This window comes from Patagioenas fasciata, chromosome 8 (assembly GCF_037038585.1).
Source record: "Patagioenas fasciata isolate bPatFas1 chromosome 8, bPatFas1.hap1, whole genome shotgun sequence".
NCBI lineage: Eukaryota > Metazoa > Chordata > Aves > Columbiformes > Columbidae > Patagioenas > Patagioenas fasciata.
In genome coordinates this window covers 23,989,513-24,005,359 of record NC_092527.1, presented here as the reverse complement: position 1 = coordinate 24,005,359, position 15,847 = coordinate 23,989,513, and positions in this window count along the sequence as shown.

Here is a 15,847-nt window from a genome sequence, read left to right as displayed (position 1 = left end):
ACACCGCACCCGACAGCATCCTTCTACCGCCTCCCGCGCCCCCGCAGCAGCGACCGCCGGGGCCAGCCCCGCTGAGTCTCGGCAGCGGCGGCAGCGCGGAGCTGCCTCCCCACTCGGGAAGAGGGGTGTCCGGCGTGGCGGGGGGGTCCCGGCGCTCGCCTGGCGGCGGAGGGTGAGGGGGACCCAGGGACCACCTGGAGGCGGAGCTCCGTCGCCGCCAACGCTGGGTGCTGGGCAAAGTCCCCGGGGAGCTTCTGATGGGAGGAAAGGCGACCCTGCAGTGCTGGACCGCCCCGTTTCGACGGCTGCCGCTTGAACCGCTTGTATTTTGTGTTCCGTTTCCTTCGTCCCCACGAACACACACACATCTGCTCCCACCTATAGGTATTCTCTCTACTATACAAAAATCAGAAATCACAGCAAGTTTCAGGGTTATTTTGACAGGGCAATTTTACCGGACCAGCCGAGCCTGCTCAGTGCCCAGAGCTTCCCCCGCTGGGTTTCGTCAAGGGAACGAGTTTTGTTTCGGGCCAGAGCAAACCCAAGCGCTGAAAGAGGCTGCAGGGCGAGGGAGGGAGGAAAGACCCGACCAACATACAGCCCTGCACCGTGGGGCTGCCTTCTCGACTTCACCGCTATGTTCCTGCTACTGGGACGAAGAAGAGATCTTCATACAATAACCGACGTCATCTGAACACCGAGCAATTTTTATGAACTGCAATTTTTTTTCCCAATAAGAACATATTGCTGCTTATAGTAGAACGATTCTCAGCTTAAGATTTAAACAGCAGCAAAACAACAAAGCAAATCAAAACAAGGAAAAAATCCTCTATGCAGGTCTTATGGTTTGCGTCCTCCCCCCCGCCCCCCATCTAGAATTACGAACTCAGGGAAATCTGAAGGAATTGCATATTTTAAAAGGAAATCAAATGATTTAGCTAGTGTTAAATTCCTTGAAAAATTCGTTTCAACTTCATGTTAACTCCCACAGAACTGACCAGTGTTTATCTCAGAGCTCAAAAAATCCAGTCTGCACCCCTCGATGAGCTGGCTGGATCCCACCCCTCCACAAAACACCTGCAGCCAGAGCTCCTTAATAGCCAGTAAATTTAATCTTTTATCTGAATGCTAACAAAGAAAGGATGAATTCAGAAACCTTAAACAGACCTACTGTTGATTTCAACACAGCCTCAGACAGCCTTTTTTAATAATACAATGTTCCAAATTTTTAGTGTGTTTGTATCAAATTACATTTCCTCTTAAATGAGGAGATGGCAACAATTCTATTGCTTAGAGTTTTAGACTGGCATAACCCAGCAATGAAATCATCATTATATGAAGTTGTTTTAAATCCCCATAGACTAAAGTAAGTCATTTCTGGTCAGTACAACACAACTTATTATTGTCAAGAAACTTTTTTGTGAGTTAAGAATTTAACTAAATGTGCTCAGATTGGGAAAATAGTACCCCTGTTTTCATCTAGTTTTCATTAATACTATTTGACTGTGATCTTCCTTAATATTTCCTGGACTTATTAACTGTAACTAAATGCATCGTTTTTTGGACAGCAATAGTGTTCACACAGAATCTAAGTTTAAGTGGAGTTAAGATTCACAGCAGATCTCGGAAATCTAAAGTAAAATATAATACAAACCAAGCATGTTAGTGCCAGGAAATTCAGTGATCTAGAGCTAAAGATAATTACATTTAGAAATCTATATATATTAGGCTGTGAAACTGCACAATTAAAGTACCAAATCAACCTTATCTCTGCCTTGTAACATCATCCACTAGGCAACATGATAATGAGTACAACAGTTTAGTACCTCTGTCTGCAGAGGTAACTTTTTTTTTTTAAAGGTACGTTTTTGAAAGCATGGTTGCTTAAACTGCTTATTGCCACATAGTATGATGCTGTGATGGAAAGGAAATAAATTAAGCTAAAATGTTACAATTGACATTAACTATTGCATGGTATCCTTACGCTGCAGAGTTGAGATTGCTTGGAAATTTTCAGTGTTGCAATGTTTTTATGTATTTATATTCTTTTGTAACTCTAAAATTCTTTGATTTATCATACTTTCCAAAAAAAAAAAAAAAAAAATCAAGGCAACCGTATGAAGTTCTTCTTTCTTCAGTTACTAACGCTATGCCCTTAGATTTACCTCTATCTTACTGACATTCTTGTTTTGCTAAAGAATTCTTTTTTTCAATAGCCATCTTATTTTTGTGGCATTCCTAAATGGTTTGGGGTTTTTGTTTGTTTTGGTTTGTTTGTTTGTTTTTCCCAAGACTGTTAATCAGGTGAAAGCTTGAAGGCTTTTCAGTCCTGCTGCACATCCAAGCAGCAGCTAGAAGGGGACAAACAAGATTTTTATTGACTCCTGTCATTGACCTTCTTGTTTCAAGTGCTAGGATCATTTTCCCTCCTTATTGCCATGTCAGGGTTCCAAGCTCCTCCTTTACATGTGTAGTGAACAGGACTTTCAGTATTAATTATTTGCAAAAATTAGTATAAACTAATAGAAGCAGCTTGTTGGATTTGTGTGCTAAGCAGAATGAAAAAAATAATCTCCCCAAATAACCAAGTTACAGATAGAATTGCAAGACGTTTGTTCTCCTTGCAGTAAAATAGCCTCAAATGCTCATGTACACAAAGATATCCATAATGTGTGTTGGCTCCAAAAGATTCCTTGGAGGGCAGAAGGAGAGATCAAATGAAGGTCAAGTGAGTAACTGTTTATAGATGGTTAACTAGAGTGACAGAGAACTGTGGTAGCTGCTTTTCAGTGTTTAAAGGTTTAAGCTTGCTTCCCTGGGAGTTTTGTTGGGATTTTAATGGATGTGAAATTGGCCCTTAAGGGCAGAATCCATCCCTCCTCTTATCCCAGCAAAGCACATCCCAAGATGGTCTAACCTTTCAAGAAGAAACTCAAAACGTGATAAATTTTGCTTGGGTTTAAGTTTTGTTATGAACATAGCTCTTGGCCTTACTGTGAGGAGTTTCCTGAAAGCTTGGGGTAAAGCAGAGCCAAGTTCGGCATGTTCTGCCTCTCCCCCTGAGCACCAGCCACCGGTGTAGAGGGGATTTTATTCCAAGAGTGTTTAAAACTGTGTGGCTTTGCTTGGGTTTCGCTTGGAGTGTTCAGGTTCATTGAGCTTGCAGGCCACTTCAAGGAACCTAGACCTCAACAACAAAGGTTCTCTATTTCCAGCAAGAAGAGGCACCTGGGACGCTTGGCCAGGGCCAAGCTCAGCTCTGCCTTTGCACACTCTCCGTGGGAAACTGATACACAGAAGACCAGAGCATTAAAACTGATCAGACTTGTGTCTGCAGGTAAAAGATTTAGCCTGATAGCCAGGTCAAAATGGTCAGAAGTCCATACAGCACCCATCTCATTTCTTTCAGGCTTTCCTTTGACTAAACAAATATGAGTCACCTGTCTCTTGGGATTTTTTAAATTATTTGCTTTTAATTTAATATAGGCATGAATGAAACACCATAACTCAAATATTTACACACTTTGGGGATTTTCAGGCTCTGAAACAAACTTTCCAGCTGCCTTCTCCCTCAGCAAAGTGTAGGGGCCTCATGATTTTGCCTATGCTATTATAACAACTTGCACAGAGCAGTAAGAACAGATCTATAGAGCAAAGCAGTCATTCTGTCCCATTTCAAGGGTGTTCTTTAGTCTAGCTGTAGTCTTGTCCTAACGACTGCATTCCAATTTAGCAACTGGAGTACATGCCTTTCTGGAGTTCATTTTATCACTTTCTTTAATCCCAAAGCAATAGAAATCACCCACTCAGAGGCAGCACTGCGATGCAAAGTGAATAGAGAGAGGGCTTCGAGAAGCCCACTCCAAAAGCACATCCCCGCTCTCAATTAAACCTCCAACGTCGCTGCAAGCTCAGGGCCATAAAAGTCGGGTCCGACTTCCCCCACTTACCCCACTCGCAGCTCCGAGAACGCGGCCGTGCGGTCCCGTGTGTCGGGGCGCCCTCTAGTGACGGGAGACGGGTACGGCCCTGACAAGCCGCTCCTCAAAGTGCCGTTGTCTTTCCTTTGGGGTTTGAAAATTCCACCCCTCCGTCTCCTTCTGTGAATATTCAAGAAGTTTCTGAAAGTTGGATTGATTAAAAAAATGAGTTTTTATAATTTAAAAATTTGATTATTTTAGTGTTTATTTGAAAATGTATAATACTACTGTATTGTAGTTCATGTAACCATGAAGATAGCCATTTTAGGGAAGAGTAACCAGAGAGTTTAATCACCTAAAAGCCCAGAGTAATAGGTAAGATAAAAACAAGCAAGAAAAAAAAAAAAAATATCAGGTGGGAGAGAAAGGATAGGATGCTCTGTGCCTGGAGCAGGCAATAGAGCCTGGGCAACCTGTACACTGAATACACAGAGGGCTGAGGAGGCACACAGTGTAAACTAAATCTAGTTTGCATTTACAGATTTGTTCTCGGGGCTATGGGCAGCTGTATTAATACCACATTGAAGCGAGATCCAGCAAACAGCGTGTTTATGGTAACTGAAACATTTCATTTGCTGGAAATGATCCAACATTTGTCATATAAAGTTGCCAGATGGCAAAAATGTTTCGTTTATAATAAACAACCATTAACATCATTTAACATACGTGTCACTTACACAACAAGGATGTGTCTTACAGGACCAGACCAAACTGGGATGTGGGCAATTGGGTTGTGCCAGATTCCATCACTGGCTTGGTTGTCATAGTTGTGTTTTACTCAGATCCTTTCTGGATCCTGTAACCAATAGCTGATTGCGTAAACTGAGGTTTTCAAGGTCAGCTCCCTTTTGCTCACTTAGAGGGAAATACTCGGCCAGAAATCAGTCCCTGAAGTACATACCTGTGACCTGCTGCTCCCTCAGTATGTTGGCAAAAGTATCAGCTCCTCATTTTTCCTCTTTTGAGTAGGTCTGGTCTTGTGGCTATAGCTACTCTTCCTAACTTCTGCTTCAGAATTTGGGCCTGGGTATATGTTTCAGGGGATTATCACCATACATACCAAAACACAGAAGGAATGAGACCAGCTGGTACTCTCACAGTATCTTCCAACCTAATGGATCTCCAGCTGCTTATAAAACTTCAACCATCCACAAAGAGCATCAAAGAGTCACTCAGTTACAAGACTTGGAGAAGTATAGTAAAACAATCTAGCCCTTTTTTCTCAGAGTACAGGGTTGTTTCTGATTGAAGATTTGTTGCTACTATGTTCAATCTGTGCTTAAAAGTTTTTAGAGAGTCAGCTTCTATTTCTTCCCCCCAGGAGGTCTTTCTATAGTCCAATACATCTTGCAATCAGAAAACTTTTTTTTCCCTAATGTCTCTATTTTTAATTCCTCCCTTCTGGAGTGTAAAAATTCTACTTAAACTCATTTACTACTTTACAATATTCCTCTCTGGAGATGGTTTCTATTTTATCTTTGACCCACACAACAAAATGATAAGTGCACATGTTATTTCATTGTCAATATCATGAGTCCCAAAAAATGTTGATCTTCTTGTATCTAAGTCACAAATAAGGACTGATATTTGCTGATGTGCAGGTGGTTTTATATTTTTAAGCACTTGTGGCTTTGTTAGCTCACCGAAGGCAGTTTGGCATGCTATTTTCAACTCAACAAAGAGCACAAAGGTGTGGGACTCATCCAGACTGAGTTCCATTTCAAGTAGTTCAGCCATTATTTTAATTAACCAGACTGGAACACAGTTGTGAAAATGATAAATATTTGACCGAAACATGTGAGAAGATCTTGTAATCTCAATTTTAGGGGCTGAAGTAAATTCAAAATTACTGACCTTCAAAAAAATCAGGATGGTCATACTGTATGACTGCAGGAATTGGTTCCTCAAGACTGACTTCATTTAGTAAAAAAACATTGAGATCTAAACAACAAGGTGACTTAGAAGAAAATTTGTCATAGAGTTTTGCATTTCTCCTCATTTATGGTGATTGCTCACATTTTCAGGAAAAAGACCTAGCTCAAAATGCTTGTATGTATGTAAGCCTCTGCACCTCCTTTCCCATGAGAAATGTGAGAGTCGTCATGTTTCGTGACATACACTAAGTTAAGCTCTAAGAACATCAGCCTCCTACAAGGGAATAAAATAGGTGTTTAAATTTGGCATAGTTACCTCCTTCACACATGTATACAATCAGTTCCCCAACATCTGTAACACAGTTGAGTTACATCTTTTTTGGTGTGTGTTAATTTAACGTGTACACAAAGCTCTGACAGCATGTTCCAGGTTGAGGACCCAATCCTTGGCCCTGCTCCTACTCCACAGAGCAAACACAGCACAGAGGCATTGACATTTTTTTAGAGTTTCACAGCTGGAAATTCCTCGCATGCAATGAAATGCCCAACACGAGTTCACCCAGTGCATTAGCTCTCATCCTGCTTTGGTGAGGCTCCCTCAGTGGTGTTCGGGGGCAGGACTAGTGTTGGACACAAGCCTGGTGTCTTATAGAGGAGAAGGACATCACTGACACAGCACAACCAGCTAACATACACTATGGCATTCACAGATGCAAAGAATCCAGAGGATGAGAGCAGTACAAAGGCCGTGCTATTTCACATCAAAGGTCTACATAGCCCAGAATCCTCTCTCCAGTCATGGTCAAGACCAGATGCTCAAGGGCAAGAATGGCTGAAACTTCCTGCAGCATGCCCTCTCGGCACATGGCCAAGAGCCTGGGCTCAGCTCCAGCAAGGATGTGGAGCTCCTCACTTCTCACTGATTTCAGCAATTCCAAGCAGATCTCACATCATTTTATTTTAGCAGGGAATCAGAAACTTCAGTAGAAATAAGAACTGTGGGGTATAGACTCTACTTTTTAAAAATTTTGCACCACTCTCCCTGAAAAACAAAACCCAGCTTCATTCCTCTTCCCACCCCTGATTATAAAGAGCTTTTTCCAGTTCCTGCAATATCTGAAAACCTGCAGATGTAATCTATGAAATAGTCAATGTCTGCCCTGAAGACAAAGTCAAGAACATCCAGAAACAAGAGTAATATTGAACCTTCCTTTTCGCAGCAAGTGCTGATGGCAGTATCCCTCTGCAGTAAAACACTTATCAATAACTTAATGGGAAAAGCCAAAATAGTAAACTTCCCAGGACAACATGCACCAAAAAGCCAGGGAATTCAGAGAAAAGGCAGTCTTTAGGCTTGCATCATCGCTTCTAGAATGCTAAATCCAGGAGTTTATGATGGACTTTCTCCCTATGTCTGTCTGGCAGATTACAGCTAACTAGTTTTCCTTGTGAAGAAGAACAAAACAAACTTCTGTAGTGTGCTCATCTGAAGATTTAAATGTTGTTTCTTGCAATCTCCTTTCCCAGAACAACATGACAGTAAACATCCCCTGCTCTTGTAACTGGGAGAAGGAGAGGAAGGAATGTGCCTGCACCAAGCCACTCTGCATGAGAGGCCAGTATCTGATGTGCTGGCTCGTAAATGACACAGGAAGATTTTCTCTGGATTTACAGTCTTGTCGGTTCCTCAGGGGCCATAGTTTTCCCTTTTACATTTCTTCGAGGTGTTGAATGCACTCTCAAACAGGAGAACTGGTGTGGAAACAAAAGCTTTTCAGATCTCCCACAGAAGGCAGCTTTTTCCTCCCAAGCAAACACCCTGACCAGGTGGATTGCCTGCAGCTGGGATACAGGAGCAAGAGTAACTTGTTTAAAGGTTGTAAAAACCCTTGGGCTTAGCTTTTATTTGTGGAAGAAAAACTCAAGTGGCAGATGCTTCTCTGCACTCCTCCTAATGTGCTAGTGAGAGCAAGCCTGCCTGCGAGTTGTCTGTAACACAGGTGAAGAAGAAATCAACCGATTGACTGTATTAAGCATATCTTTGCATAGACATTGCCATGGAGTTCTTTTGGGGGCTGTCTTAGGACCTCTCAGACCCTAAGAAAGGGGCATCAGTTCCTTGAATGCATACATCAGGTCATTTTAAGTCTGTGGGATACCTGCCTGGCCTCCAGCTGCCATCTCAGAAATACATGGGTCTATAAGCTTATCATCACCTGACAGGCATCCTGCACACTTGAGCTGCTCCAAACAGCACTAGGAAACTATATCCAGGCACCCAAATCCCACTGAAATGATTCTGTTATGGCTTTTTATTCCTGTTTTAAGGATGGAAGAACCAAGGTGGAGTGTTATTCTGGGCAATGGCTGCAAGAGCATCCCCTCGGAGTGAAGCAGATTCTGGGAGACCAAACCTTGCTTGCTGGAGATGCTGAGCGCTACCAGCTCCAGCTGGACTCAGTGCCTGGTGTGAGTGTTCTGGTTTTTGGAAAACAGCTGCTGAAGGAGGACTATGACTCAAAGAGCTATTTATGGAATTTGTGATTACATAGAAAGTCTGTCTTAAAGACAATGCTAAGCCTGGGCTCTCAAGCAGTGCAGTTTACTGCCATAGCTGCAGTGATCCTCAGCTACAATGGCTCCTTGTGAAAACTGAGAGACTTTCAGACATTGCCAAATATAATTAATATCCTCTGTCTTCCATTTACCTACTCCAAGTCATGGAACTGACCCCAGGCTCCCCATGGGACACAGGACAAACATCCACACAGCAGATGCATGCCCATGCACACTGCACTGAATTGCTCTGGATGCGTCTGTGCTGCCTTTAACACCCATGAACACAAACACACGTACACATACAGCTCAGCAAGCACCATTTAACTGCTCTGTACCTCCAGCTCTGCCTGAGCCCAACTTGATTTCAGTTCCATGCTTGAGGCAGGGGCGTAAGAGATGTTGCAATGATCTATACAGCTTACAGTCAATGGCCCTGGGAAAGCGCCTTGGGTGTCTATGGGGAAATGTAGAGTTTCTGGCATGTACATATGAAAGGCAGCAGCATCGTAAACAAAAGCAGCTAAAGCACATGGCATAACATCTTCTATCTTGACTGACACAATGACAGTCGCTCTGGAGCACTGACTGAGAAAATAAGGAATGATTTAACTGATCTGCATTGCCCCTACTTTGCTGCGTGGGGCCTCAGAAGGAAATTGCTGGGAAGAGATCAGCACTAAAAAGCAGCAAGCACAGTTCCAGGCATGGAGAGTTCAAGGCTATCAGATCCTTGGTGGCCTGGGACTGCTGCCTCTAGAAGGGTCAATACAGAAAGGATTAACTTGTTGGCAAAAGGCCCAGTGAGTGTGGGGCTTCCTTCCAAAACCTCCCAGCCTGAAGAGCTTTATTCAGCCCTAACACCAGATGCTACAAAAGAAGAGGAACAGGAATTTCCCAAACATTTACTCTGTTGGGGTTGGGAAGCTGGAAGAGAGAGGGGAAGGGTCGTACTCAACAGGGAAAACAGCTCAGAGCAGCAAGGTAGGACACTGTTGTGAAACAGGGGCATAGTCAAGTGAACAACAGCTACCTGGTACTTGCACTGAGACCTGACTCAAATGTCAGCTTCTTTAATTTCCACTGCCTGCAAGGCCAGAGGTTGCTTAGGACATGCTCAACAGCTGGTCTTTCTGTCCAGTCTCCCCAGTTTATTATCTCTGCCATCCTTTCAGCCTCCTTCCCACCCCCTAGCCTGCCTCACACATTTATACTCTGTTGTTTTCTGTTTTGCTTTTCTATTTTCTCCTTCAGCTCTCCATTTCTCTCTACTTTTTTCTCTGCCTTTGTTTTGCCTTTCCCTTTTCTTATCCAAAGCCTACCCTTTCCAGGTGCTCTACTCCATTGGAAGCACCTACTATAAAAGTAGGTCCCACGTGGTCCATTAGAGATGTGCAAGCACTGGCATTGCACTTGGGCACATAGAACCTGCACCCTTACACGATGCTGCCTAAGACATCCCATAAGACCCATCCTGAGCAATGGTCCTGCATTCAGGAAGGAGGGCTCAGAAATATCTGCCATCCATGTCCTCTAGTCTGTGGGACTGTCCCTGTCCCATTGGACAGTTCTTTCAGCACCCCTGTATGACCTTCAGACAATACTAGTGCCTCTCTCACACTCTTAGAGAACATTTAATTCATAAGAGCTATATAGCTGCAGAGGTTAAAAAGTACATGAAGGTTTGTGGACTCTAAGGTTACGCAGTACAGGGAAGGATCTTCTGGGCTGAGTCCAGACCCTGTTATCACACAAATTACCCTCTGATTCTGCACTTCTCTCACTTGGTCTGCTGACAGACTTCCAAAGCCTGGATGCTTGAATAATTAAGGACTTTCTCTTAACTGCTACCTCAGTTTTTTCTTCATACATTTATACCAAATTTCTTCTTGCATTATACAGTCTATAGTGTCATGAATCTCTTCTCCTTGACTTTCAGACAAAACTTTTAGCTGGCCTTTTGGGGAGATTTTTGTAGATTTAGCAATTACAAACTTTTTGATGCTTGTATGTCCAGTGTAGTTAGTACAGAACTCAAAGGCAGGACTATTAGCTACAGCCCCGTCATGCAATCTTCAGTGTCATCCTTCATCTATTTCCACTTGAATGAGGTTATCTAGCTGATGCCATCTAACTCTGGAAGGTTACGCTTCATTTAGACGTACTGAGTAAATTCTCAGCTCTACTGATACTCCATTTTCTAACAGCAGGGCTAAAAGGGCACAGGATTGTTTATGTTAGTCTCAGGCTCAATCATAATGTAGGGTTTTGTCTGAGTGGAAGTGCCGAATTGGAGCAGCTGGTAGAATTCAGGAAAACTACAGGATTCCCTTCAGATCAAAGACAGACACTTTCTTCTTCATTCCCACAACTGATGTTAAGAAACTCTGTTGTGTGCTTCAACAAAATAAGTATCATTGTTTCCTCCCCCATCTCTTTTTTCATTAGATCTGATTGAAAATTTATCATAAAAGCTTCTTCAGTGGACATTTGAGCTCTTGATGAAGAGAAAAAAGGTCTCAGTGCCCTTGGAAACATTCAATTTCTCACTGAGTAAACAAAATTATTTTTAGAAAAGAACAACAGAGTCAGGGGAGAGGAACGGGAGGATATTGGTTCTCAGTGGAAAGGCAGTATGTTTTGTGTCAAAATGGAGTATTTTTCAACAATGTTCCTTAATTTCAACTTCTGAAAACCTCTAATGTCAACCCAAAAAAGTGTGGAAAAATAACGACTGGTGTCTGCTTGCCAGTCTGTTGACTCTATTGCTCTTATTCGTAAGACAGGCTTCTGAGTGGGAACTTGTGAACTGTACCTGAAGTTGAGATACATGCTTTTACCTATATTCCAGAGCTGATTTTTTTTTCAGGTAATCCCAATTTGATCCCACTTCTTCACATTGTATGAGATTTTGGGAAACTTGATAGTTATTTGCCCATTGTCTATCAGAGTGAGCCTATGCAATATTAACCTGTTTCCCTGAAAATAAGACAGGGCCTTATATTAATTTTTGGTCCAAAACTTCTTACTTTTTTATGTGTATAGCTACCTGGACGCTACTTAAAGTGACTTTTTAAAATGAACTGTAACTAGGGCTTATTTTTGGAGTAAGGTTTATATTTTGAATATCCTGAAAAATCCTGAAAATTATGCTAGGGCTTATTTTTTGGGAAAAGGTAGGAAAAAGTTTCCTTTTCTTCAAAAAGCTCCCAATATGAAGAGGAATTTCCATCTTCTTATGGACAGCTGATGACAGAATATTGCACCCAGAAGCTGAGAGCAGTGTGGTGCATAAACCTTTCTCTTCTTCAATCATGTGGTAGTTATCTGGTGTTTGGATACAACCTTACTTCAGAAACTAGGGATCTCGAGCCCTTATAGAAAGAGACAGAAGTATCCCCACAGCAGAGGCAAGAGTGCAGCTGAGCAGATCCAACACTGAGAAGATGCTTGGATCTGCCTAAGCAATCCTGGTTTTCAGCAGTGGGCAGTTCTCACGGCTGAACTCCCAGATATGTGAAATACAGATACGTTCATGCCGTAGGCTGGAAGATTGCAGTTAAATAAAAAACTGGGTATTTTTATAAAAGTCACCACGAGGATATGAGGGCCACTGTATCCCGGTGACCTGAATAAAAACTATAGTTCAGCTTCCCACTCTGGATTCAGTCTGATATGGGTTCCACAGAGAGGAATAACCTGGAGAGCAAAGCCAGGTGAAGTCCACATGTAAACATAATGCAGATCTGGTGCGAGGGCAGATGGGACCCTTGGAGGAATTTAATTTTGACATCAGGCTGCTCTCCTGCGCAAGAACCAGTGATGAATTTTGCACTGCGGAGTTATGCTGTCCTAGGGACTGTAGCTCTGTTTATTTTGAAATCTTGCTGTGGTGGAGGGAATTTACGAGCCAGCAATATTTCTACTTTATGGCACTTCCTTTGTCCACATTCCTTGGTCTGGTCATTCGCACAGGCCGGGCCCACGAGGAAAGGTCAGGGGGGCACCCAAGTGGTATCTAGAGGCTCAGAATGGAAACATGTTTTCTCACGCAAAAATAAATAAGAGAGAAATGTTTCCATTGCAGAAGAGGAACAAAGGCTGGGATTACAGCAGAAATCAACTGGGGAATAGCACGCTGCCCAGCCAAAGCAATTAACAGCATTTAATGACAGGCACACACTGTACATAACATGTCTATTCTAGTGACAACCTCTTTGGCTTTGGCACATTTAAGTTTGGTTGTTTTAAATAGTCAGCAGCTGAAACTCAAAATACAGATTCAGTTGAATCTGAATGAACAACAAGAACCTATCTAAGGTGCAGGCGCATGTCTCCCCTGGGCTGCATCTGAACATAAAATGGCTACTCCCCTTGGATCACAGCTGAGGATTTTACATTTGAAGAGGTAATAAACAAAAAGTAAGTTCTGTATACTCATTCCCCATCCCTGCCCTTCTCAAGAGTTGAATGAGCATTCCAACTAGGAGTACTGTTCATCCAGAGCTGCCTAAAATCTGTATCTCATCTAATTTCCTCACTTAAAAGTTTGCAGCAAAATGAGTAGGAGATCTGTGAATTTAAAGTACATAAGCCCCGAGACAATCCCACCAAAAGATCAATCAATCACCTAGGCCTGAGAGCTCTACAAGATCAGCATAGTCTTGCTAACATACCAAGAGCACCCAAAAGAGCAATGTGACTGGCACCATGGCTGGGGTAGTTCTGATTAGGCTGCAGTTTCCAGCTGTGTCAGCAAGGCGCCGTGCAGCGGTGTGAACCTACGGGAAGCTCTGTCACCATGCCCCTGATCCAGCAGACAGGACTGAGCTCAGTTGGTGTTATTTGACTGGGTATAGCTGCACTGCATATCTGACCTTCAGTGCAGAGAAATCCCCTCCTCCTCATGCACACAGGACACCACCTTCAGTAGAGGATCTCAGCCACTTCAGTACTTTTCACGTATTTGTTACGAGTCCTGTTGGTCTTGCTTCTGCCTTCTCTCCCCAAGATGGCTGTATTTCTGCTTTAGATTAAACAAGCAATTCCCTTACAGGCAGTTTGTTAAATGCCCTACAATGACAGACAATACCTTAGAAGGGCACAAAACATTGATTTATCTGAGGTTACCAGCTACAACATGTGGTTTAAATCAGAATGTGGTCCATGACAGTGATATAAGGGAGAAACCCACTTAATGGCAGTGAAGGTAGCACATCTTCCTTCCTTAATCACACACAGATTTCCAGTTGGGTAGAGGCTGGGCTGCCTATTTGTCCTTCATTATACAAACCATAAATATACACACTAGGATACACAGATTTTGTCCACTCTAATCATCTATCAAGAATTCCAGATTCCTTCTCTGCAATCCAAAGACCTTCTTTATTAACACATTATTTCCTAGAACTTTATACAAACTAACTTCTGTTCTTATTCTATGCTCAACATTTCCCAACTAAACTGAAAAGATCAGGTTCTCAAGAAAGTTGGTTTTGAGGCTTTGTGTAGATGTTCTTATCTGGGTAAGTACAGCAGCATCACCTGCAGAGACTTTAACATTCAGCAGGCTTGATTCTGTGACATTCCCTTTTTATTGTCCTGCTGAAACAGCCCATGTGAGTGCTCCTCAACAGCTAAAGTGCAAAGCCAACCAGATTATCCTGTACTGTCTCTGAGCAGCAACTTGGTGTTGCACTGGAAGACATGAAGAGCAGACGTCTAAATCTGTTCCATAGCTGGATAGTTGTGAGAGAATCTCTTCTCATTGAAAGAGGCTCTATGACAAATGGTTGGACCACAGTGTTAGCTTAAATTGCCATGCCATTTTAACAGTTAAGTCAAAATTTAAATCGGATGAGACATTTCTAAAAGTACAAAGCAGAATTAAGTGCTTGTTTCTCAGCGGCTCTCACGAGGAGTTGGACACCTCATAGATATTTGTGGCTTTGAAGAGAGAGTCCAAATACTGGACATTTGTGTCTTGCCTGAAATATCCTTGTGAAGTTTTTTTTGGCAAAGCCAATTCTACCAGAAAGAATCAGAGAAAACTTTTAAAATTCAATTTACCATCGGATGTAACTCAGACACGACATTTGTAATGTCATCAGAGCAGGACTGCTGACGTGAACAAGAGTGCTGGCAGTGACTTCCATGAGAAGCCTGGGTCCAGTTTTCACATTTCTTAGGCATTTTTTACTAAACGTTATTTTATATAAAGAAGCATTTGTTTGGACTCCAGATGTTCATGTAACCTCCTGTCATATTTTGTCTGCATCCCAGCTCTCCCATCTGTGATCTGAAGTGTTACAGGGAAAAAGTGGAAGGATTTATTTTGATCTCACTTCCATCTGTTTTATACTTCACTGACCCTCCTCTTGATTTGTATCAGTATCTGAGAACACGGCTGAAGTGCAGTGGGTGTAATTCTGCACTGCTCAGACCAGTGTAAATCCAGAAGACAGGGCATTCACTCTGACTTTTAGCAATTATTTGCAGGGTTATTTGGGATGAACAGTTGTGATCCAGGAAATCAGTAAACTCTGTGCAGGCACTTGTTCAGGGAGAACATCTGCTGTGAAACACTTCAGTTGTTACCAGTGCTTAACAGATGGGCACTGCTGAGGCTAATGATTGTGAAATATGAACTTTACGATGTTTCTGAGCAACTCATGGTAAAGTTACTGCAGCATGCCCAGTTCTAACATCTCTTTATGTACTCACAGAATGGTCTGAAAGCAGCCCAGATCTGGAAGTCCTGGGGCTTTTGCACTGGTGCCAGCCCTGGTTACAGGATGGGAAAACTATGAACACTTCCCTTAACTACTGCAGGTATAATCAAACTTATAAGACAAACTCATTTGGGCCAGAATGGCACCAGCTTCCATACTTCAGGGATTTATCTAACGCTGTTGCATAGGTTGAGATGCTTCTGAAGGCAGTTAAAGACTCCTGGTTCAAGCCTGTAAGTACTTTGTGTTGCAGAATCCCAGCTGGAGGTAGCAGGATTACTAGCATAGGAAACAGGGAGACTTGAATTCCAAATGGGTAAAAGGTATCCAAAAAACATATGGAAGAAAGAAAAGCAAAACAAAACAAATAGACCCCACTGTCCAAGAAATTCAGAATGACAAAAATCTCCTGCTTCCATCTTCACTCTGGCTTGGCAGAATTGGGCAGCAGACCCAAGGCAGTGGAGGGTGTATTTTTATCCTTTACCCTTTATGCTGCGAGAAAATAATTCTTAGAGCATTTTGTCGGAAAGAAATCATTAACACAGGAAACAAGAATTAACAGAGACTGCAATAATCCTTGCTACAAATGAGATGGACCCAGTTTGCCTCCCAGCTGCATCATTGGAAATCCACCAAGGGAAGCTTTTTGGACACAAAGATTCTCCGGGGCCTGGTGCATAAACTGTGTCACAAAGATTACAGG